Source organism: Poromitra crassiceps, assembly GCF_964638095.1.
Source record: "Poromitra crassiceps genome assembly, chromosome: 6".
NCBI classification, from domain to species: Eukaryota; Metazoa; Chordata; class Actinopteri; order Beryciformes; family Melamphaidae; genus Poromitra; species Poromitra crassiceps.
The window spans coordinates 44,570,439-44,597,612 of NC_139627.1; positions in this window are offsets into that span (position 1 = coordinate 44,570,439).

Genomic DNA, 27,174 nt, shown 5'->3' on the forward strand with positions numbered 1-27,174 from the left:
TAGCCTCCTGTATAGATACATACAAGAGGGAGGGGCTGTGGTGTCAACCTGCTGCTCCGCTAACGTTAGCTGCTCCAGGTAATTGAGCACAGACAACAAGGCAGCCCTTTTGGGAGTGGGAGGTGTTTGGTGTGTGTGTGTGTGTGTGTGTGTGCAGTGGGGGCGGGGGTCACATGTGATGGGGACGTCTGCCTGGCAGGAGGGGTGCAGGCTGGCAGCGCCACCCATAGGAGCACAATTCACCCGCACACCTACCGCCCCCCCCCCCCTCCCGCACCCCCTGGCCCTGAGCCGGGTGCAGACATGTGCCAGGTGCTGCCTGTCTACTGGGAGGACTACAGCTCACTGATCCGGAAGAGGGAGGTACACAGAATAAAGTGTGTGTGTGTGTGTGTGTGTGTGCGCGCGCGGGGGCGCGCGTGTGTGTGTATGTGTGTGTAAGGAGGGGGGTTGCTCAGGGAGGTAAACCATGATCTGCATAAACAGATGGCGCCAGGGTGTGTGTGTGGGGGGACACCCTCCGGCAGTCTACCTGCTCAGACAGTCAGTGAAGGTTCAGGTGAGAGATGTCGTGTAATCGAGGAATAGTGACATAATCCTGTGCCGTAGAGTTTGTGTGTGTGTGTGTGTGTGGGGGGAGGGGGGGTGATGTCTTGTTGTACAACATGAAGGCTGCATGCTGTGTGCGTGCTGCAGGGGGGAGGGGAGGGGAGGGGAGGGGAGGGGGCTGCAGTGGGAACAGGTTGGCCCTTTAGCTTAGCTACGGTCCGTGAACAGCCAGCTCACAATCCTGCCTGACGTTGCAAGAATAAAGTGTCAGCATTGTACGTTTCTGCAATCCAGGGATGTGTGAAATATGAACATTTATTAACCAAAATACCAATGTTAATATCAACGTTACACATCATAGAGTCTGCTATTGAAAGAGTGCAGTGGCCAGTAAGGGTGTCGTGCAGGGTGGATGGAGGGTGTAAACGCTTGCCTTTCACACCGGAGAGCCGTGTTCGATCCCCAGTCATGATCACAGTGTTTCTGAAGTCTACAATTCAATCGTGCGTCACATAAAAAAAAAAAAAAAAAAACGTTAAAAGATTTAAAAAGAAAAAATTATAAGCCAAACTAACCATAACCCTGACCTTAACCAAATTATTTTAGTTGCCTAAACATAACCAAAGTTGTTTTATTTGCATTTAACGTGGGAAAGGCAGCGAGGTTTTCACTAACTGCCATTTTGTTGCACATTTACATTGAGATTGTAGACGTAAAACGTCACGTTTTAGAAACATATTATTCTATGTTTTGTTCCAAATTTACGTTGATGTTGTACATATCCCAGGCACGTAAAATGCCAACGTTTTATTATGACGACTGGGTTGCAGAATCAAATTTGACGTAATCTCAAACGTAATCTTACATTTAAATCATCCATACTGCCGGGTTTCTGAGAGTGATTGTCAAAAACAACATGTTTCTTTGCCTCTGATTGAATCGTAGTTTCGCCATGAAGCCTGAAAACAAGTGGCTGAGATTGAACACCATTAAATCTCCATCGTAATCAGATAGAGAAGGAATCAAAAGCACATTGCACTGGACACATTGGTCATTTACATGCCGTTACTCTCAACGTTTGATATATCCACTAATGATAGAGCAGCATTGAGTGGTAGATCAGAGTTATCTACAGCACATTCACGCTGTCATACTTCAAAAGTAGTGGGCTACATCAAGTCTCTGTATATTCGCTATCTAAAGAGGGAAATATTGATGCCCAAGCTTAAGCATACAGACAGTGTTGCATCAATATTTCATTACAAGAAGTGAAGCTACTCATAGCATATGATACTGAATGAAAAACACATGTCATTTTCATGCATGCTACTGTAGTTACAACATTTACCCAACTTTTAGCCTGCCTATACCTCAATTTAAAGGGTAAGTTCACCCAAAAATGAAAATGCAGTCATCATCTACTCACCCCCATGCCGATGGAAGGACGGGTGACGTTTTTTTAGTCCACAAAACATTTGTGGACGGGTGACCAACTTTCAAACGTAAAAGCAAACAAGAGAAGAAGAAGAAAAAAGGCTCCATACTGCTCACCTGGTGTAATCCAAGTCTCCACAAGCCCTCGAGATGCCAAATCAACTTGAAAATACATCATTTACCCCCTGTTTTTAGCTTAAATCTTCATTATTGTGGACTAGAAAACTTCACCCATTCTTCCTTCCAGATAATGACTGAATCTTTCTTTTGTGTGTGTGTGTGTGTGTGTGTATGTGTGTGTGTGTGTGTGTGTGTGTGTGTGTGTGTGTGTGTGTGTGTGTGTGTGTGTGTGTGTGTGTGTGTGTGTGTACTTATCCTTCAAACAATGATGTGCACTTCATAGTGTGTCAAATCTTGACTGTGTTCCATGTCTCTGATTTGCTGGATAACAAATGTGCTTACCGGTATGAGAAGTCGGTCTCCAAATGTGACTTTGAGCTAAAATGCACAATTGTAATCTGGCAACAGCCAGACAAAAATGTAACAGCAAATAGCTCTTTGTTTGGAGCCAAAATGGAGGGCTCGCTTTATAGCTGTGTGTTTATGCCTGAGGTGACATATAGTGTCTTCATGGTGGCATTATGGGGGAGGTGTGTGTAGGATAGCACAGCAGGTTACCCAAAGCCCAACGAATCAAACGCTCCCAACAAAAAGAGGATGAGAACAACACAACGTCGCCGTGTTTCAATACATGAAGATGTGTGAAGAACACCAAGCAGGATCTCTGCAGAAGCTAGCACAACAAACATGCATCATTCATACAATTCATACTACCGACCGTTATGTATCTTATGAGATTGGCCTACAGAGAGTTCTGAGCATGTAGTGCAGCCTCTGTGGCATGCGCTCAGGCTTTACTGTGAGTCTCGAATTTTACCGAGTGAGCTGATGGACTCTATCCAAAAACCTTAAAAGAATAAATAAAAAATAAAATAAAAAATCTATGTAGGCATCTCAAAGAAGCCCACACAGTGACATCAACATAATCTATGATACAGTCAAGATTCACTGAAATGTCTTTATAGATTGTGCAAAGAATGTCTTGGCGTGCTGCCGCAGTCTATTCCGAAAGCACCATAGAGTAAGTCGGCACAGGATTCCTGGAACCAATGCTGGGCATGGTTTAGTACTTCTACTTTTATAGCAGCGCTCACCGCTCACTGCACATTCAAGGTATATCAGTGTACAGTAGGTATTAGGGGTGTCAAAAATAATCGATTATAAGATGCATCGCGATGCGGACCTGCACGATTCTGCATCGATTCACAAATGTCAAAAATCGATTATTATTATTATTATTATTTTTATATATAATCAAATAAAATATAATGGAAGTACATGCAGTTGTTTATTTTAATTATGGATCATAATACAATGCAATTCTAAATGCACTTTAATTTTAAAAGCAGCCACACAGTGAGAAAAAAGAAAGTGAGAAAAAAAATCATGTATTCGGGAAAAAAAGTGATGCATCGATTTAAGATGCATCGAGATGCATCGAGATGCATCGATAATCGTTATCGAATCGAATCGTAGCCCTCTGAATCGTAATCGAATCGAATCGTGAGGCCAGTGAAGATTCACAGCCCTAGTAGGTATAACGTTACATCACACCTTCCTATATCCACTATTACAGTATGAGCAGATACTAACAACATCTCTAAAATGTAACAATGTGTCATACTTGAGCGTATGAAATGTTTTGTTTGTTCACTTTGAGATCAAATAACTCAATAGAAATCACACCCAGGTGTTGAGGTAAGCGGTGGTGCAGATTTGCAGTCTGACCCTGCACCATGGGCTAATTACGCCATAATGAGAGGAATAAGGAAGTTGTTACAACGGCTTAGCCAGTCTACTGTACTGTACATGCACAGAGAGGTTCGCCCAGACCCTTCAACAAGATGGAGTGTGCGACTGAAGACCTCTGCTCCGCAGGTGGGGCGACGACCTGTTGTTCAAAAGAAAAGAAAAACCAAATGATCAAAAGAGTCTCCGTGCAGCTTTCTTCAGTCCATGTTTTCACAGCTGCAGATAGGAAATAAGGGAACCCCCCCCCCCCCCCAGACCCTCCTTTTGTGTTTTCACCCTTACTAACTACCTTCTCACTTAGGCCTTTAGCCTCAATTCTGCCGCTCGGAAGAAAAAAAAACGGAAAAGTACCTCTGAATTCAAATGGCTTACAGAGGAAGTGATACGCTCGTTTGGCAAAGAGACGCCTCAGACAAGAGCTTATGCTAACAAAGCTGATACTTCCCACAAGGTCATTACCACCGTGGGCTCGTCATCTCCATAAAGTTCTCATACATGGTAATAACTGGACAAAGTGTGTGTGTGTGTGTGTGTGTGTGTGTGTGTGTGTGTGTGTGTGGGGGGGGGGGGGGGGGGTGTTGTAGATAAATGCTGCACTTTCTGAATAGCAGGTTATGTACTTGACTCGCACCTTTGAATCCGCAACCCTTGACCCGAAGCTCATTGACGAGAGTGCATGGTAACAATTTCAGTTGCCTCTTGTTGACATTGCTCCAACACGCACTTAAACGATTACATTAAAAAGTAATGCTATAATAAACGCCTTGCTGGGGAGCCGAATCTCATCCATGAATCAAATTAATTTTATTTTACTTATTTTTTATTTATTGAGTTTAAAATTACAGGGACAGCGCACATTAATAAACATTACTGTAAATGTGCCAGTTTAGCCAGCTTGGCTAGTTTTCAACCGTTGTTCAACTCAGCGCGTAGAGGAAGAAGACGGCTACTTAGAGACAACATTAAGGAGTCATTCAGTGAATTTCGGAGAAGACATCTTCACTTGTGTGCAAATGTTTGGGCTGCGTCGTCACATTTGGAACAGTTTAGCAATTGATTGTATTATTAGAGTGAGGGGAATCCTTCCCATTTCAAGGCAGTATCTCACTTTAAACTATCATTTCAACTATTCTGGGCCTATATATAATCTCTAGCGTTGCAATGTCGCTAGGCCTCTTGCAGCTAACACTGAGTCAACATGTGGTTCGTCAAAATATCTCCAAAAAAAGCCATTTGAGTTGAGAGTAAAATATGACACAATTCCTCCTTTCCACACACTTTCACTAATCAGGATCATCAGGATCATCAGGATATCACAGACAATTTGGCGGAATACTTGAATGTACACAAGCCAAGTGTGAGTTCATATGGGCTTAGAGGGGCCTCTCCCCTGCTCTCGACTCCACATCTCCTCTGACGCTGGTACGGGAACTTCATGCGCGCTCCGTAAACAACCGTCACCGTGATTAAAGGCTGGCTTGAGATCAGATCGTTGCGATACGACTCCCGTGTCAGTCGAGGTCACATGCAGGGGGATGCTCCCAGGACACTGCCTGCAGGACTAGCTTTCATCTGCCTGGGGGTTTACAGTGCAGATGCCGGCCTTGGGCAGCAGGGGGTCACCTACGAATTTGAGTCACAGTGCAAAAGCGCTGCGCGGTCGGACCCTAACTTAGTGGAAGTCCAGCTCACCGCTCCTCCTAAAGACGGCCCTCTCAGTCAGACAGCTGGTAGCGGGTACCAGAAGCAGGGGCAGAGTAAGCAGCCCTAACTAGGAGCATATGGAGGAAATGGCAGGGCCAATGGGCTTGGAGAGCGGGGTCAGTCTACACCCAGAGCCACCCACAGTTCCCACCGCCGGCCGCTCGCTAACCCCATAAACCACATCCTGTACCGCAGGTGCAAGGGCGATCTGTGGAAGTCCGCTCGGCATGTCGGATAGGATACGTTTTCATGTGCAGCGCTAGGCTAGCTAGAGCTGTGCCCCCTGCAACCGTGATCCCGTCATTGCAAGTGTGGGTGAACTTTACTCTTGTGATGCCGAGTCTAACGGGAGACAAGAATAGTGGGTAGCATTTGTTTTCAATTTCTGTAAAAAGACACGTCTTATTTTAACGAGGACAAGATGACTACAGCTTCTTCCTCTTCCGAGTTGTTTGAGGGAACAAATCTTTTTCCTGTAAGTTTCCCGTACATTTATGGCTGCAAATGTCTCATCTCCTCTATTTTGTGCAGTGCTCCATTAGGTTTCTCTCTCTCTCTCTCTCTCTCTCTCTGTTACACAAACACACATTCACCACTCTAAACACATTTGTATTTGTGTGAGGGCAAATATGACCATTTTCAATGAGATTCCCTTAAGACAGTATAGATGTGTTATCATCCAATCTAAGTTTTTCTCTGGGATAAAACTGTGTACAGTTACTCAAACAGACACATGCCATATACCCACACCTAAGATGACTCTACAAGTATATAACAACTATATTTAGTATATAACAACTATATATAAGTATAGACGGTTTTAACTTGACAACAAAAACATTCTAAATTGAACCCCCGCTCACTTCCTGTTGCAGTGTTTGCTATGGACATAAAAGAAAAAAAAACATTCAAGTGCAGGACTGACCATTCCGTGAAAACTGTCTATACAGCTGAGCAGCGAAAACAAAAGTAACGATGTCGAGTGAATATTTCTGCAGTTTGCCGAATGCTGAGAAAAAGGAAGTGCTGAGGGGTTGCGCTCTGGTGAAAACCGTCTATATAACAACTATATAACAACTATATATAAGTATATAACAGCTATATATTATAGAACAACTATATATAAGTATATAACAACTATATACAGCAGCAGCAGCTATGAACCCGTTTCCTTACACCACCCCTGTTTTCCCCTCTGATCACTGCCATGCTTTCACCTGTCACTCAAAACACAGTCTCTACAGGAAAAAAGAGAACCTGAAAATATATTTGAAGTGTGTATTTGAAGTCCTACCAAGGCAACTCCATTGGAAGCACTGTGTGCGTCAAAGACGGGAGTGTCAAACAGATGGACTATGCTCAATTGAATATGTGCATAATAGATTCCATTTAAAATTTGATTACACATATTTTTTTACATTTCTGGGATGAAACTGCATAGCTTTGCTTTACTCTTGCTGCCCCAGATTTCCCTCCCAACACATCACAATGAAGTAGTCCATGGTAAGTCTATGCGATCGGTTCACACCAGGCGCTATTCAGAAGCAGCGCTTAACAGAAGCTGAGCGCCACGCTAAACCGGTCGCACCAGAAGCACTCTCTTTTCCTCAGCGCCTCGCTCGGCTCGCTCTCCCCCCCGCGCTCACAACTTGCATTGACTTCATGCCTGGCAGCTCGGGTGCAGCGTGCTGCACGCTTGAAAAATAGAACGGAAGCTGAATCTATCGCTGCAGTGTGGCTTCAGTGTGGCTTCAGCGTAGCTTCAGTGTGGCTTAAGCGTGGCGTGGCGTGCGGCTGGTGTGTACGGTCTCGCCTGTTAACAAGGACGCCGAAATGAAACTGCCACAGCGCTGCGTAGCTTCAGCGTGGCTTCGGCGTACGGTGTGAACGAGGGCTAACAGCAGCGCAGCATCTATCATTCTATCTACTGGCCTGCTCAGGCCAGTGCTAAAACCACTCCTCTCTGCTTAAAGCCAGTTCTCCTACTGCGCATTCAAAAAGTGCTAAGTCATTATAATCATTTTGCAACACAACAGCTCCTCACCCCCCCCTCCCTCCCCACCTCTTACCTCGTTTGGAAAAAAGGAGAAATGGGTAAAAGGGAGGTGAAACCAGCCTCCCTTGTGCTGAGAAAATTGGGCAACCTCATGAACGTTGCCTGACTAAGTCTGCTCCTGTGGATATAAAGTGCAAACTCAGCAGATTTCATCAGGCCCGCGGTCTGACACAGTGTTGGCAGGTAGCTCGCACTGCCGGCGGTGTCGCAACGAGACCTGACCTGACACACCAAAGTTCCCCTCTCTGACAGTTTCACAGCAGGCAAAAGGGGAAGAGGTGGCCCAAAAGTGTGCTGTGTTAACTTTCACCTTTGAGTTTTGCAACACGAGTCGCAAACTGAAGCGAAATGCCAGAGAGAAAACCTCCAAAACTTCAACCCTGCCTTAAGAAAGACTCCTACAGGGACCATTACTCATGTGTCCGTGTTCCACAGTGTCTCAACAGGCGGTGAAGCAATCACTGAAGAGCACTTGGCTTTCTTGATAGCCCCATTATGATTCATGAAGATAAAATCAATGGGCATAATTGCCTGGACACAATAAGAAATAGGAGCTGAATATGTAAAGTGGTTGATTGCAGATGGTATAAAGTGTAACATCAATTGTTAACAGATTGTTACTTGATCCTATCTCAAATGCGATCTCTGTAATGCATCAAGCTCATTAACCAGAATTGCAGAGTACAATTTGGGCCCTCTAAGGTAACCCCTGGTCCTGTGATGAAAAACAGATGAGGTACTTGAAACACTTTATTTTCTATTAGGAATGATTAAGGTAGTGCCAAGGGCTACTTCTGATAAACCAAACACTTGGCCTGAATTTGTTATTCTTAATTGCTCCAAGTCATCGAGTGAAGGACAGGAGGAGCAGAGCCAGTGTGGGTGGATTCCTTAAAGAAACATTTTCTCCAAAACGTCCACCGCAAAAGCTAACAGAACTTTTGCCAGTACCTTCAAGGCACAGGGTCTCCATCCCTGTATGGTGAGGTGTCCCAGCCAAGCTTATACAGAGCATGCAGAAGCTCTCTGTGTCACTCTGACACACAGGGCTTTGGGGGAATCTGCCCGGTCGGTCCAGGATGGGAGCTGGATCCACTCTAAACTACTTTAAACAAATCTGATTGGAGGAAATTGACACCTTGTTTGATGTGATAAAGACATGTTAATATATTCACAAGTGAGAATTGCATGCATGGAATGTGCTCCACATGTACAGTATTGTCGGAGTGCTTTGATTTATGATGATCATTTAGCTTTGGTCGTTACGATCCTTTGTGGAGGTGAGAGCGTTAATACCGTCAATCTACATTGTATACTTCACACGAACAGTAATTACTTTCACTGACTTATTTTTTACCTGTAGTTGCAATGCATGTCAAATAAAACCATGGGCATACCCACAAGGTCACATGTGATGTAAAAGCTTTGACCGTGATTTGAAAATATAAATTCACACATATTTTCTTGTCTTAAGGCCCTCATAAATAATCAGCATTTTGGTTGTTTTCCCCCATTGGCATTAATTTAGATTTAGATTATTTAGATTAAAATGGAGAACATTTTACACAATCTGTATACATTTACAAGTGTCCTTGCATAACATGTATGCTATAATCTGAATGGTCACGAAGAACAACATGCCCGACATGGGTGGGGTGGGGGGAATCTCCATTTTAACAAATGATTTAGTCTATCGGATAGACTAAATCATCCTAAAGTTGTAATTTTCATAAAATAAGTGGACAATTTTTGCTTGATAATTTCACTGGTTTCTAACTCAAATCTAATTGTTTGTAGAATCAAGTGTCATTTTCTTGATAGTAGTGCAGTGATCTGATCCTGACTGGTTTCAACACACTGGCACACATTTATAGAAGATCCCTGAAACTGCATTGGCATCATCTCACCTCATTGGCATCATCTCACCTCATTGGCATCATCTCACCTCCTTGGCATCATCTCACCTCATTGGTATCATCTCACCTCAATGGTATCATCTCACCTCATGCATCATCTCACCTCATTGGTATCATCTCACCTCATTGGTATCATCTCACCTCATTGGTATCATCTCACCTCAATGGCATCATCTCACCTCATTGGCATCATCTCACCTCATTGGTATCCTCTCACCTCATTGGTATCCTCTCACCTCATTGGCATCATCTCACCTCATTGGCATCATCTCACCTCATTGGCATCATCTCACCTCATGCATCATCTCACCTCATTGGTATCCTCTCACCTCATTGGTATCATCTCACCTCATTGGCATCATCTCATCTCATTGGCATCATCTCACCTCATTGGCATCATCTCACCTCATTGGTATCCTCTCACCTCATTGGTATCCTCTCACCTCATTGGTATCCTCTCACCTCATTGGTATCATCTCACCTCATTGGCATCATCTCACCTCATTGGTATCATCTCACCTCATTGGTATCATCTCACCTCATTGGTATCCTCTCACCTCATTGGTATCCCCTCACCTCATTGGCATCATCTCACCTCATTGGTATCCTCTCACCTCATTGGTATCCTCTCACCTCATTGGTATCCTCTCACCTCATTGGTATCCTCTCACCTCATTGGCATCATCTCACCTCATGCATCATCTCACCTCATTGGCATCATCTCACCTCATGCATCATCTCACCTCATTGGCATCATCTCACCTCATTGGCATCATCTCATCTCATTGGTATCATCTCAACTCATTGGCATCATCTCATCTCATTGGCATCATCTCACCTCATTGGCATCATCTCACCTCATTGGCATCATCTCATCTCATTGGTATCATCTCAACTCATTGGTATCATCTCACCTCATTGGCATCATCTCACCTCATTGGTATCATCTCACCTCATTGGTATCATCTCACCTCATTGGCAGAATGTTTCTCTTGGTTTAAAAAAAAGAGTCCGAGTATGAGTCTAGTGTTAAGATGTACGTTCTTGCGGGCCAGGTAGAATACAACATCTATATACAAGTAGAAATCCAGGTCTTTATACAACAGCCCGGAGCTGAAAGGCTTCAGCTCTCACACAACCTTTTACAGCCACATTTCATTCTTTCTCCAGCAGCAGCTTGACGCCCTGCCCTGCACTGTGTGCTGCCCACAGTGTGTCTCTCCCAGTGGGCCAGAGGCGGAGGTGGGAGCTGGCTCTGGAGGAAGCGTCTGGTTAACACTTAGCAGCTGAAGTGAGCAATCAGGTCTGTGGCAGATTACCTTACCCACCGGCAGCCAGGCCCAGCGGGGCTGAGCTGAGCTAACTCCACCTGACGTCTCCTGTGTGTGTGTGTGTGTGTGTGTGTGTGTTCTTGTACAGCCATCCTAGTGAGGACCAATTTGAGTTTTATACCTTTGAGGGCATTCTAGGAAAGTGAGGACATTTTGGCCGCTCCTCACTTTCTCACACACCTTCAAATGGCTGTTTAAAGGTTAAGACTGGGTTAGGGTAAGAGTAAGGCGTAGGGTTAGGCATTTAGTTGTGATGGTTAAGGTTAGATGCTAGGGGATGCATTATGTCAATTAATGTCCTCACTAATATAGCTAGCTGTACAAACGTGTGTGTACATATGTGTGCGCGTACGTGCGTGTGTGTGCGCGCGTGCATGTGTGCGTGCACGCATGTGCGTGTGTGTGTTCCAGGCTGGTGATTCACAGGTCGCAGTATGGTTGGTGCGCTGCCACCACTCCTGTGCAGGCGGCAGAAGTGTTCTCTCCTCTCTAACGAGCTCTGGCAGCCATGTTGGCTCTGCCTGGTGCTGGGTCCGCCCGGGAAGGAGAGGTGACATTCTGTGGGAAAACCTGGGAGTGGTGACCCGGGCTGACACGGACGTCTGCGTCATTCTGAACGGCGGGGCGGCGAGCCTTTCTCCATGAATCTTCACAATTTCCGTTCCCACTTTTTTCTAGGCTCCCATTTTGAAGGTGTTAATGAGTGGCTACCTGCTGCATTAAAGGAGGAAGCGGGTGGAGTAAAGCTAGAGCACCACCTGTGAAGCCAAGAGCACCCCCCCCCCCTCACCACCACCACAATCACTTCCAACATGCTTCTCCTCTTCAGCAAAGCCAAAGACGGTCTCCAAAATCTCTCAATTTGGTCTCTAATTGGGTGTCTGGGTAGTGCAGTGGTAGCTTCCCTGCCTACCAACATGGGGGTCGCAGGTTTGAGCCCCTGTCTTACCCCCGGCTTGGTCAGGCATCCATACAGGCCATACTGTAATTGGCCGTATCTGCGGGTGGGAAGCGGGTTCAGGGTATGTGTCTTGGTCACTGCACTAGTGCCTCCTCTGGTTAGTCGGGGTGCCTTTGTCAACCAGCAGGTCCAGGATATAGAAAAGAGTTGTTATCAATGTCTTCTCACTCAAAGCGTACACAGCTCAGAGTTTGAAGAAAACATCCATGACCCATGTCATGGGTTAAAGCTGTGACATCATGACCCATGTCATGGGTTAAAGCTGTGACATCATGACCCATGTCATGGGTTAAATCTGTGACATCATGACCCATGTCATGGGTTAAAGCTGTGACATCTGACCTGGCAGGATGCGTGCCACGTGCATGGCACAGTCAAGTCAATAGCCCTAGTGTCCTTTGGTCACACAGTGAAGCCCATAGATCTCAACAAGCACATCATAGCATGTAATGGAACGCATTTCCTTTTCCACCGACCTATTTTAGATGTCAAGAGCCTCTTCCCCCGTATCCTGATGATAAAAAGCAGATCCTTTGATAGAGGCTAATGCTTGCTGTGTGAAATGGATCCGGTCGCAGTCTATTCTCCTGACAGCATCAGAGAAGGTCTCAGTCTATTCTCCTGACAGCATCAGAGAAGGTCTCAGTCTATTCTCCTGACAGCATCAGAGAAGGTCTCAGTCTATTCTCCTGACAGCATCAGAGAAAAACAGTCTATTCTCCTGACAGCATCAGTCTATTCTCCTGACAGCATCAGAGAAGGTCTCAGTCTATTCTCCTGACAGCATCAGAGAAGGTCTCAGTCTATTCTCCTGACAGCATCAGAGAAAAACAGTCTATTCTCCTGACAGCATCAGTCTATTCTCCTGACAGCATCAGAGGAAAACAGTCTATTCTCCTGACAGCATCAGTCTATTCTCCTGACAGCATCAGAGGAAAACAGTCTATTCTCCTGACAGCATCAGAGGAAAACGCTCACATGTTGTTAGGCCTTTGGTCTGGAGACATTAGTGACCGGTACATTGATCTGTCATCTAAACTGTTGCCCTCCGACACGGAACATCGTCACGTTTCCGATGTTGTTCCGGTCCCTGTTTCCAAGAGAATGCCCCATCCGCTGAGAAACTCCGCTGGCGCATACTCTTGTTCTTGTTTAAGTGTTGTTGTTATTGTGTCTATTTCTGCAATAACTTCACTTATGGCTGTGTTTACTCTACTAATGTTAACCTTACAGCTTGGTACTTCAGGAGACACCATACTGTTTTGCCAGCAGCGTCCCTGATTGGCCGGTTACGTTGTCAGCTGCGAGGCAACTCTCTGATTGGTCCGTGCACTTTGTGATTTTTGGAAATCTCTGTGGACGGGCTGGAGGTCAGACTGAAACAGAATGTGAGTTCACGTGGACAAGATGGTGGTTTACCATGGCTATGAACTTTGACCCCATCACACATTTGTGATTGATGCTTTGTTTGCGGCGGTCTTTCCTCTTTCACTTTACATACAGTGTACGCTGTGACCCCTTCCCTCCTCGAACCTCTCTTTCTAAACACAGGGGTAAGTAGAGCCACTTTTAGTAACTCTGCACATGAAGGCTAAGACATGTTGAGCGGCGAGGGCGGAGCTAAGCACCTGACGCTTCCTGCTCTTGCGTGTTGTAAAGGGGCCATGTCCTGGTTTACATGACGGAAAGTGAGTGGGGAAGTGTTAGCATTCCCTCTGTGTAAACCTGCAGTGCCATACAGCACGCTGCAGCTGCTCAAAGTTTACCTGTTGGGACATAAACTGCCCTCCTCTGACAGATTTACAGCACAGCAGAGCCACGCCACACCTACCTGCTTTCCCACCAATCCGATTGGCTGCTGCCTAACTTTCAAGCTGTATTATCAATCCAGTGCATATTCTCTAATCATATTATTATATATTAACAATATTAATATTCTCAATCATGTGCGATACCATTCAATGATGCTAAGCATATTTTCTGCTAATAGGTTGACATTGTTAATATTCTGTTAAGTTACATTAAGTTTTACTTTATTGCACCCGTGGGGAAATTCATCCTCTGTATTTGACCCATCCTCTACTAACCTTCCTAGAACTATACCAGTGTGCAGCCACAGTGCAGCGCCCGGGGACCAACTCTAGTTCTTATGCCAGTGCCTTGGAGGGCCACTGACAGGAGTATTAACTCTAACATACATGTCTTTGACAGGAGTATTAACCCTAACATACATGTCTTTGACAGGAGTATTAACTCTAACATACATGTATTTGACAGGAGTATTAACTCTAACATACATGTATTTGACAGGAGTATTAACTCTAACATACATGTCTTTGACAGGAGTATTAACCCTAACATACATGTATTTGACAGGAGTATTAACTCTAACATACATGTCTTTGACAGGAGTATTAACCCTAACATACATGTCTTTGACAGGAGTATTAACTCTAACATACATGTCTTTGACAGGATTATTAACCCTAACATACATGTCTTTGACAGGAGTATTAACCCTAACATGCATGTATTTGACAGGATTATTAACCCTAACATACATGTATTTGACAGGAGTATTAACTCTAACATACATGTCTTTGACAGGATTATTAACCCTAACATACATGTCTTTGACAGGAGTATTAACCCTAACATGCATGTATTTGACAGGATTATTAACCCTAACATACATGTATTTGACAGGAGTATTAACTCTAACATACATGTCTTTGTCAGGATTATTAACCCTAACATACATGTCTTTGACAGGAGTATTAACCCTAACATGCATGTATTTGACAGGATTATTAACCCTAACATACATGTATTTGACAGGATTATTAACCCTAACATGCATGTATTTGACAGGATTATTAACCCTAACATACATGTCTTTGACAGGAGTATTAACCCTAACATGCATGTATTTGACAGGATTATTAATACTAACATGCATGTATTTGACAGGATTATTAACCCTAACATACATGTATTTGACAGGATTATTAACCCTAACATACATGTCTTTGACAGGATTATTAACCCTAACATACATGTCTTTGACAGGATTATTAACCCTAACATACATGTCTTTGACAGGATTATTAACCCTAACATGCATGTATTTGACAGGATTATTAATACTAACATGCATGTATTTGACAGGATTATTAACCCTAACATACATGTATTTGACAGGATTATTAACCCTAACATACATGTCTTTGACAGGATTATTAACCCTAACATACATGTCTTTGACAGGATTATTAACCCTAACATACATGTCTTTGACAGGAGTATTAACACTATATGCATGTATTTGACAGGATTATTAACCCTAACATACATGTATTTGACAGGATTATTAACCCTAACATACATGTCTTTGACAGGATTATTAACTCTAACATACATGTCTTTGACAGGAGTATTAACTCTAACATACATGTCTTTGACAGGAGTATTAACCCTAACATACATGTATTTGACAGGATTATTAATACTAACATGCATGTATTTGACAGGATTATTAACCCTAACATACATGTATTTGACAGGATTATTAACCCTAACATACATGTCTTTGACAGGATTATTAACCCTAACATACATGTCTTTGACAGGAGTATTAACACTATATGCATGTATTTGACAGGATTATTAACCCTAACATACATGTATTTGACAGGATTATTAACCCTAACATACATGTCTTTGACAGGATTATTAACTCTAACATACATGTCTTTGACAGGAGTATTAACACTATATGCATGTATTTGACAGGAGTATTAACCCTAACATACATGTATTTGGCAGGATTATCAACCCTAACATACATGTCTTTGACAGGATTATTAACTCTAACATACATGTCTTTGACAGGAGTATTAACACTATATGCATGTATTTGACAGGAGTATTAACACTAACATACATGTATTTGACAGGAGCATTAACACTATATGCATGTATTTGACAGGAGTATTAACCCTAACATACATGTCTTTGACAGGAGTATTAACCCTAACCTACATGTTTTTGACAGGAGTATTAACCCTAACATACATGTCTTTGACAGGATTATTAACCCTAACATACATGTATTTGACAGGATTATTAACCCTAACATACATGTCTTTGGCAGCAGTATGAACCCTAACATACATGACTTTGACAGGAGTATTAACCCTAACATACATGTCTTTGACAGGAGTATTAACCCTAACATACATGACTTTGACAGGAGTATTAACCCTAACATACATGACTTTGACAGGAGTATTAACCCTAACATACATGACTTTGACAGGAGTATTAACCCTAACATACATGACTTTGACAGGAGTATTAACCCTAACATACATGACTTTGACAGGAGTATTAACCCTAACATACATGTCTTTGGCAGGAGTATTAGGCCCAATCCCAATTCCTATCTTAACCCTCAATCTTAACCCTCAGTCTCAAAAATGCGCACTCCCGCGAAGTGCTAGTGCTGTCCCGATTCTCAGTGTGTTGAGTTAAGGGTGAAGTTTAAGGGCTTTATGGCCCTTACTTTTGAGATTTTCCAGGACCACCCTTGGCAGTGAGTGCGATCCCAGAATCCCTTGCGTGTCATCAGCTAGATCCATTCAGATGGAAGATGGCGGCGAAAGGAGGAAAGAAGCAGCCCTACAAAGTTAAGTATTTCCTTGTTAATAGAGATGTAAAAATTACGATAACCATTGTATTAGCTTAGTTTAATGTCATTTTATGGATTTCCATTTTGGAATCCCAACAACAATTGTTTATGCTAACTATCGATAGTCAGTAGCCGTGCTGGTGCGGTCAAGCCATATTATTATTATTATATTATATTAACATTGTTAACGTTGTTACGAAATGCCATAATTCTCGGTGGTAATGTCGTTGTTGAGTTGTTTTTATCAAAATACAGCCTACGTGTAATGTTTGCACGGACATTTTCGTAAGATGACCGGGCTAGCGTTATCTCCCAGGCTGTTTATCTAATGATAGATCGTTAGATAAAAAGCATGGGAGATAACTGCAAACTATTATCACATGAACACGGTAGTCAGTAGTTACAACATCCAGCAGTGCCGATAACATGTTTCGGTTTAACTGGTGACCGTGTTAACTCGGCTACGTTGCAACGTTAGCAATGTTATAATATAATATAATAATAATAATATGGCTTGACCGCACCAGCACGGCTACTGACTATCGATAGTTAGCAACAACAAATGTGTTAGGCTCCAAAACGGAAATCCATAAAATGACATTTAAACTAAGATAATACAATGGTTATCGTAATTTCTACATCTATATTATCAAGGAAATATTTGTAGGGATGCTTTTTTCCTCTTGTTTTGAATTGACAGACTGGACGGAGCTTTGGCATATTGCTGCCCCCCACAGTCTGAAGACGTATCTGCCTTTAAGGGCTGTCCCATTTTAAAGTCGCAAGATAGCCCTTAAAGGAACACTCTGCCCATTTTCAACCAGCTTTGTATCATTAGAACATCAGTAGTATATCAGAAAACTGTAAATTGTTTTGAAGTCTGTCATTTAATTTGACAGTTATTGAGTGTTAAAGTGTCGACCAGTGACATCACTGGTCCACACTAACTCAAATGAATAACTCATGAACTCAAATCAACTCTCAATAACTGTCAAACTAGATGAATGATGAATAGTTTGACAGTTATTGAGAGTTGATTTGAGAGTTGATTTGAGTTAATGAGTTATTAATTTGAGTTAGTGTGGACCAGTGATGTCACTGGTCCACATTTTAACACTCAATAACTGTCAAATTAAATGACAGACATCAAAACCGTTTACAGTTTTCTGATATACTACTGATGTTCTAATGATACAAAGCTGGTTGAAAATGGCCGGAGTGTTCCTTTAACACTTAGTTTTGAGGGCTACTAAGATTGAGGGTTGAGCTTGAGGGTTAAGATTGAGGGTTAAGAAAAGAATTGGGATTGGGCCTTAACCCTAACATACATGACTTTGACAGGAGTATTAACCCTAACATACATGACTTTGACAGGAGTATTAACCCTAACATACATGTCTTTGTGCAGGAGTATTAACCCTAACATACATGACTTTGACAGGAGTATTAACCCTAACATACAGTACATGTATTTGACAGGATTATTAACCCTAACATGCATGTCTTTGACAGGATTATTAACCCTAACATACATGTCTTTGAGAGGATTATTAACCCTAATTTACATGTCTTTGGCAGGAGTATTAACCCTAACATGTACATGACTTTGATGGTGGGAGGAAACCAGAGCCCCAGGAAGAAACCCAGACAAACAGGGGGAGAACATGCAAACTCCACACAGAAAGGACCTGGGACGGACCGCGGGTTCAAACCCGATCACCTTCTTGCTGTGAGGCAACAGTGCTAACAACTGAGGCCACCACCGTTACTATCTGACAAGTCATGTGCAATGCAATTGTTAATACCTCCCTAAGCTCCCTTCAATGTTACTTCTCATATTTCTTCGAACTTATCGTGTTCCTTATGTCACTTATGTCACTTGTGGACCAACCACACCAAGTTCTAATTCTAAATGATGTGTCTAGGTCGATTCCCTTTCCCCTCCCTTGTCCTGGAGAACTGTGGTGCTTCAGAGGAAAACACAAGGGGCTTGCAAAACAGCCAACAGGCGAATGTGGAATCCATGTGGTGGCTGTGGTTATTATATACCAAGCCAAATGACAACAGTTATGTTTATCTTACCCCTCCACCCATGGCGCTCTGGCAAAATAAAATACGACCTGAGCAAACCGCCGCATTCTTTGGCCCTGATACATTTAGAGAGAGACTATAGCGTGATCGCTCGCTCGTCTCGCCACGGAACACCTCCGAATAGCGTGAAAACAATGCAGCTAGATGTGCTCCTCCTGCTCGCTCCCTGTGCCTTTCCCCTCATACTTTGGCTGTGCTCGAGCTGAGAGAGAGAGAGAGAACAGGACACGCCTAAAACCCTCAAATGTCCCCGGTGGCCGGTGTCAGTTGTGCATGGAGATTGTGGTCCTTGGCCCTGGCCCAAGGATTAGGTGTTCCAGGGAAGAAAGATTTCTTGGCTCCCCCGATCCCCCAGAGGGCCTTGGGAATGGTGAGTGTGCCCCACCACCACCACCCCTACCACCCCCATAGCCTTTCCTCCTCTGCCCTCTCCCTCTCTCTCTCTCTCTCTCTCTCTCTCTCTCGCTCCCCTGGCCCCTGTTGTAGTGCAGGCCATGTTGGTATGCAGCGCTAGACGGTGGCCAACGAAACATTGCAATCAGCACAACATGCCAGCAGAGACACACAGAGGGAGAGAGAGAGAGAGATGGGGGAAGAGAGAATCAGTGAAAAGGGAGGAGAAAGTGAGAGAGAGAGAGAGAGAGAGACAGAGAGAGAGAGGGAGGGAGAGGGAGAGACAGATGGAGAGAGAGAGAGATCTCCAGTGTGCAAAGACAGAGATGGAGGGGGAGCAATGAAACAATGAGCTGGCAGAGAGACAGCGAGGAAAAAAAGACGAAAAAATAAAAAGTGGTGTCACCAGAGAAGAGACAGCAATCCTGGTAGAGAGAGAGAGAGAGAGAGAGAGAGAGAGAGAGAGAGAGAGAGAGAGAGAGAGACAAGCTGAAGGAGGAGGGACAATGAGCATATTGTGTGGTAGAGATGAAGGGAGGGAGAGACAGAGAGGACGAGGGCTGAGGACAGACAGATCGGTAGAGAAGAGCACCACCTACAGGACAGAACAAAGCAAATCTCCAAGGATGCCACAAAGTGACAGGGACTGGTGTTTCAGTGGGACACGGTCATTTTTCAGTTTTTACAGATTATGAAAGTGCAGATTGTAAGCTTTCAAGTGATGTGTCACACATTGAAATCTGAAAATAGCTGAAGTAGATTTGAATGTTCGTATACTCCTAAAAGCAACCTTCAGAGAAAATCACACTGAAAGTTGGTGAACAAGCTGCCCTGAACAAGCTTAGTTTGCTAACAAATTATAAGTATTTAGTGATCCTAGTTTTGATGTTGAAGAATGCACTCAATATAGTTGTTTGTTATATTGTTTGATATATATTGATTGCATTCTTCAACATCTAAACTTACAGAATATAGGAGACTTTTTTTCCATTGTGCGATTTGTGCGATTTCACAGTTGCCTATACTTAGTCCTTTCAGCAGACCATGTCACAAATAGATCATCATGTTATCAATATTCATGCACCATATAGGCACAACCGTGCTGTGTAGTGACGGCCACGTGACGTTTTCAGCATGTTTACACTTGCTTGATTGTATGCTCAGAAGACATTTTTCCAAGATGGTTTATCGAAATTGTATTTTCCCTGTCAAGAGAGTTCACAGATTAGATGGCTACAACAAACTCTCCTTTCAAACTGCTATCGCATTACTTATACATAACCTCCATACAACACGGAGGAGCTGTCATCACCTCCGCGCAGAGACCCTCCTCCCTCCTCCAGAGGTGGATCGCCTTACGCTGCCTGTCAGCTCTAGCATATACAGCCATGTGTCCCGACCCGGCTTAAGTGATTTACACAACTGGGAAATTCTGTGTGACAGTCACAGGCCGACCTGGGTGGGATTGAAAAGGAGAGCGGACTCGGACCGACTACGTTTCTTGGATCAGTCTCTCCTCACCTTCCCAAGTCCACACGCCCTTCCTTTCTTCCACGGCACCGTTTCCAAATCAATTTGTCCCTCGATCGAAACTCAAAAAGCTCAAACATTCACTTTAAAGTGTTGCGTGTAACATAATCATATCTCTTACTTACTTATTACACTGCCTGTCGAAAGTTTGTTGGCGCGCACCTCGTTGAATGTACTATGTTTTTCGTTATCTTAAAAAAGCCTTATGCTTTAAACAATTCAAATATGTTTCTTAGACAAATATAAATAGTAAAATTGATGTCTATGTGTGAATTTCTTTCCAAAGCCTTTGCCTTTCCATCAAGGTCATCTAAAATATGAGATTGTTTTCATTTGTTTAACACGTTTTTGGTAGCGGCATAATTCCGTTTGTGTTATTTCATAGTTCTGATGTCTTTAAAAAAAAAATCTAAATTGTGGAAAATAGTTAAAATAAAGAAAGATGTGGTGTTAATGCGTCTGGGTAGTGTACGGGTAAAAGCACTCTGCTACCACCGCGGAGACCCGGGTTCAATTCCCTGCAGCGGTACTTCCGTCTTGTTCAGATGTTCCTGGGGGGGGGGGGGGAACTAGGGGGAATACTTTAACATGATCCTCCCACATGCTACGTCCTGCCGATTGCACATGTATCGGAGGAAGCATGTGCTAGTCAACAACTCTTCCCTGATCGGCAGAGGGGGTGGAGCAACGACCGGGACAGCAGGGGGAATTGGTCAAGTACAATTGGGGAGGAAATGGGAGAAAACTTTCATCAAACTAAAAAAAGAAAAGAAAAATGTAGTGTCCCCAAACTTTGGACAGGCAGTGCATTTTGTCACATTAATGAGGCTGACTTGGTGATGAATATGATCATATTCATGTTCCAGGCGTTATCCTGGTTCTCTCTCTGCCTCCTCCTCCTCCTCCTCCTCCTCCTCCTCCTCCTCCTCCTCCTCCTCCTCCTCCTCCTCCTCCTCCAGAGAGCCAACTGTAACAACAGAATCCCAAAGACCGAGGGAATCCAGACGGTTGACCTCAATGAAGTGTCCCCGCCACAGAGAGGCAAATATTTACCATGTCCGTTTCGCCTCTTGCCATCATGGCCGCCTCCTCTTTGAGCTCACGGCGCTGATGTGCCAACGCTCTCACATGCTTCTCTGCTGGCGGCCCTGCAACCTGAGCCATCCCGTCTCTCTCAGTCATCGTCAGCCTCTTTCAACCATTTCCAATGGCTTCCAATCCTAACAAATACCATAAACATCCTGCCGCAGAATGCAAATGTGCATGTCGGCTGTAACACATTTTTATTTGTGAAGATCGTTATTTTCTTACGCAAGATCATTATTAGCCTTTGCCTAGTCGCTACTGTTCTTCTAATTACCTTAATTTACCTTAGATGGCACATTAGAAACTGGCAGTCTGGAAGGAGAACAGTGCACAACAGTGGGAAAGAAAGTGAGGTCCAACAGTACACCGCCTGCAGGAGGCTCCCTATGGAGCGCCGGCCCCCCCGCTGTGATGAAGCGGCGCCCCACTTACAGAGAGGGAGAGAGACAGTCTATTAGCCCGGGTATGTTAGTACTCTCTGAGAGATGCATGATGGGCTATGAAGCACAGATGGTGCTGAACGTGATCCATGGAGGGTGGAAGTTGGGGGGGGGGGGGGTTGGATGGTGTGTGCGCATGTAGGGGGGGGGGGGGTTCTGCCACTTAGTCAAGGATCATCAGGGCTAAAAGTCTGCCCTAAGGAAAATGGATGGAGAACACAAAGAAATGGGGTCCCTTGGCTGGTTCATAGTATAGTCGTTGCACAATGCATAGTATGTGTGCGCTACATGTAAAATAATTTCATTTCTATGCTCAAAGAATGGATGTCTGTATCTGATAGCCACTATCGATTCCCACCAGACTGAGGCAGGGTAGATCGCTCAGGAGCTGCAGCAGCTAGTGCAGTTGCAGCGAAAGTAGAAACGGCATTTCCCCCCTCCCATACAGTATCTGTTACACCTGCGTGTGGACCCCTCCCATATCTGGTACACCTGCGTGTGGACCCCTCCCATATCTGGTACACCTGCGTGTGGACCCCTCCCATATCTGGTACACCTGCGTGTGTAGACCCCTCCCATATCTGGTACACCTGCGTGTGGACCCCTCCCATATCTGGTACACCTGCATGTGGACCCCTCCCATATCTGGTACACCTGCGTGTGTAGACCCCTCCCATATCTGGTACACCTGCATGTGGACCCCTCCCATATCTGGTACACCTGCGTGTGTAGACCCCTCCCATATCTGGCACACGTGCATGTGGACCCCTCCCATATCTGGTACACCTGCGTGTGGAATGGAATTGCAACAAAAAAGTGTCAGACCGGGCTCTAAGAGTGTCTCAGTGTCGTGCCAAAACCAAGAGGAGAGTGAAAATCTGTTTTAATCTGATAAAAGGGCCAGATTAGGCACAGATTGAGACAGTTTTGAGCTGATAACCATTCAGATGGTGGGCTTGGATTAGTACATTGTTATCCCTCATCTGCAGAGGCAGAGGGTTGTTTCCATCCTGTATCCATCATGTTGGCTGACATATAGATACACTATCAGATGCAGTTTCAGTGAACAACCCAATTATTGGTCAGAATTAAAGATTGGCATTTTACGTGTCGGTAAACCAGGGATATGCAGAATATCAATGTAAATTTCAAATAAAAGGCCGGCAAAATACATTTCTACAGTAATCTTCTAATCAGTTCATCTTTGAGTCCAAGTAGAGGACTTCGTGCCAAATTTGAAGAAATTCCCTCAAGGTGTTCCTGAAATATTCATGAGAATGGGACATTATGTGAGCTCACAGTGACCTTGAACTTTGACCTTTGACCATTAAAATCGAATCAGTTCGTCGTTAAGTCCAAGTGGACGTTTTGTGCCAAATTTCAAGAAATTCCCTCAAGGCGTTCCTGAGATATATCTCTTTAGCGAGAATGGGACAAACGGACAACCCGAAAACATCCAGCCATGGCTGTCGCATCTGGCCGAGGCTTGAAAATGACGTTACAAAGCGCAGCTAATATAATTTCGATGGACAGCTTAAACAGGTATGAAAACGTTGTGTGCTGCGGTTGGCCCTCAAAATGGCCGCCACAACAAAAACATTTGGTGAGCTGCAACCCATGAATAGAAGGTGACGTCACCTGGCACCAAAGATCAGCCAATAGCAGATGCCCAGTTCAGTAACATGCTTTTTCCCATTAGATCTCAGGCTTTACACAGATTGGCTTTGAGCTTTTAGATATTCTTTAACATTCAGATAAATCAAGAATTAGCTTTTTGGTTTAACGGTCATAGGTGCATGGCTGCCAGAATGCAGAGCAGAGTTTGTGTGCTGCCTCAGTCATCCCCCTCCTGGCTCCTCTCCAGCTTTCTTGGTAGCCTCCCTTCCAGCTCTGTTGTATAAGACATGTTTCCACACTGAGGGTGGCTATTGAAAACAGTATACTGTCAAATCAAGACCTGGTGTGTGCCTCAGCAAAACTCTGTTCACTACCTACAGATGTGTAACCACGTTGGTCTGAAAGTGTTTGCCAGGTCGAACTAGCATGTTTGGAAAACAGATAATCTGCTTTTAAAATAGCCATTTCCAAGGAGTTAATTATATGAAACTCAACATGAGTAGAGCATTACTCCACAGTCAACATTTGAAGCCGGAGTGTATCCTTGCTTAATTGCTACCTGGCTCAGAACCCTCCTTTGATCCGAGTCTCTTCCTGTTCCAACATTTTTAAAGTGGAAATTTATTTATTGGAGTTCTACCACTTCCTACCACAGCATCTGGTGAGCCCATGGTCCAACAAGAACCTCAGATGTGATTGTGAGCTGCAGAGTAGATCTTTTACACCTTAGTCTAATGACAAAAAGAGAAAAGAAAACGTAGCTTCTTAAACCTGGCCAAATCAAAACAAATGTCTTAAAGAAGAGCACATGGCCAAGCCAGATACAATAAGTGCCATTATCCACAGCAGCGCTGTCTCCCATAGTGCCGGTATCGATTGCTCTTGCAGCTATTTTCATGAAAGTGAAACACATCATTGTGTACAATGCTATGGCCTTAGCCGTCTCCATATGCCTTCTGCTGGGAGGTCGTGTGAGCATGAGGCTAGTAAAAACCTGCCGCGGTTTTCCTCTCTACTCTGGGTCAAGGCGTGGTCATGTGACTGCTGTTGTCGGATGCTGGCCTTAGCTGGAACCAGTGGTTGAACTGGTATAGTCTCACTCTCGGGCTCTTTAAATCCCTGCCTACATCTGTAAGCCCGCTGAATAACTCCATTCACGGAGCCCCGGGGGACAGCCAGGAACATGCATCACCATCACATGCACATTTTTGCTCATTGAATCTCCAGCTCCATTTGTCGAGGAGGATTGTCGATTTCACGGTGCGACTCGGGAAGCAGAGCTGTGAAAGTCACCAGTTTTGTCGAGCGTTTCTGAGACTCGTTACAGATTAATGGACTCTTGACTCTTTCACTGCTTGTGCTTCCCAGCTGTTGGCATATTGATTACTGCAATATTAGGTCATTTTTGTGTGTGAAAATGTGCAATGTCAATATGAAAAATGGAGGTACATATTTCGGAAATGAGATGTCCTGGAATTACCTTGAGGTAAACAAGGCAACCACAGATGATAAGATCCCTTTCTGGGCAACCACAAATATGTCCTTGTTTTGCCTCGCAATTTCAGTAGACTCAGATTACTGGTGCCACAGAGACGAACAAACAAATAGTTAATGAAAATCTGATCAGCAGTTTCTCAGATATGAACAGACAGACAAATGAAAGGACAGATAGGGACTTATCCATTTTATAGTCCCAAAAAACGACTGAAGGAGTGGTAATCCTTTTGCTAACTCAACACCACTTGTGCCTATCAAGTGTAGGGCAATGCAGTTATTTTATAGCCTCAAAATATCATATGATATCGTATGGCATCATATATCAGTTAATGTATGAGTTTCATGTATCACTGGACATTTATGATTTCGCAACTTCGAAAAAATCCCCCGTGAAACTAAAAGAACAGAATAGCAGAAATAATCCTTGGGTTCATAAATTCACAATCTGAAAAGGAACAACAACGAAAAATAACAGATGGCAAAAAGATCATCAGAGTGCAATTAAAATCAAGACTATTAATCACGGTGTGCAATAAAAAATCTTGACGTAGGTTTCCTCTCCAACTATTATTACAATAAAGACAACAGAAGGGGCAGCTATTGAGGCATTCTTCAAAACCAGAGACAAGAACAAATCCGCACGTTTGCCAGGCTGCGTACCGTTTGGATGAGAAACATATGCAGGCGAAGATGGAATCTAAATGGCGGAGACCAAAGGCTGGCGTCTGGGGAGACGGGAACAGAACCTGGGCTCCTCCACATCTGGACGCAAAGTCCCCGTAGAGGTGCTGAGAGATCTGAGAGGCAGAGCACCGTATGCTATTGTTCCTCTCTGCTGGGAATTGACTCTCTGTCAATATGGCCCGAGGGAGGGGGAATCCGACAGGCCAGAACAACTGTCTCTTTCATCAGCGGAGAATGTAATAGGGGGGGGAACTTCTGTTTCAAGCTATAGGCTAGCTACTACTAGCTACCACATTTGTGCGGATCATCAAACTGTGGACATAAATCGTGGGAATGATCAAAGCCTGATCTATACCACCTTGCACAATGGTGTGGCTGTGTTCCCCTTGTCGCGCGCCCCCTCCACTTGTTGTTCGGTCATCCATTATTATACATAATAAGTTGGTGATCAGCAGCCTGTCGCGCCAGCTGAACATATCTCTCCTAAGTTAATGTGTGAACTCTACGCTCGCTCGCTAGATAGATAGATAGATAGATAGAGACCCATGCATTTTATCTTTTGTAGTTTCGCACTTTTATCCCACACACTTTAGTTTTGAACGCACCATTATTATGTCCATTTGGCCACATTGTTGTTGTTTTTATTGGCATTTCTTCTATTGTATTCTGTTTTGATGTTGTCTTTTATCTTGTTTGTTTTTTATGTGATGAGGACTACGGATGCAAATGAGCTTTGAGCTAAATCTGACATAATTATCCTATAGATGACTCTGTATCGGTAACTGTTCATTAATGTGTAATGTCCTGACCAAATAAACAAATAAAGTAAAGTAACGTAAAGTAAAGTAAAGTAGGTAGATATATAGATAGATAGATGGATGGATGGGACGGACGGACAGACAGACAGACAGACGGACGGACGGACGGACGGAAAGACAGACAGACGGACAGACAGACAGACAGACAGACAGACAGACAGACAGACAGACAGACAGACAGATAGATAGATAGAATATAGACAGATAGATAGATAGATAGATAGATAGATAGACAGACAGACAGACAGACAGACAGACAGACAGACAGACAGACAGACGGAAAGACAGACAGACAGACAGACAGACAGACAGACAGATAGACAGACAGACAGACAGACAGACAGACAAATAGATAGATAGATAGACAGACAGACAGACAGACAGACAGATAGATAGATAGATAGACAGACAGACAGACAGACAGACAGACAGACAGACAGATAGATAGACAGACAGACAGACAGACAGACAGACAGACAGATGATCATGCTTCTAGCTAGTTTGA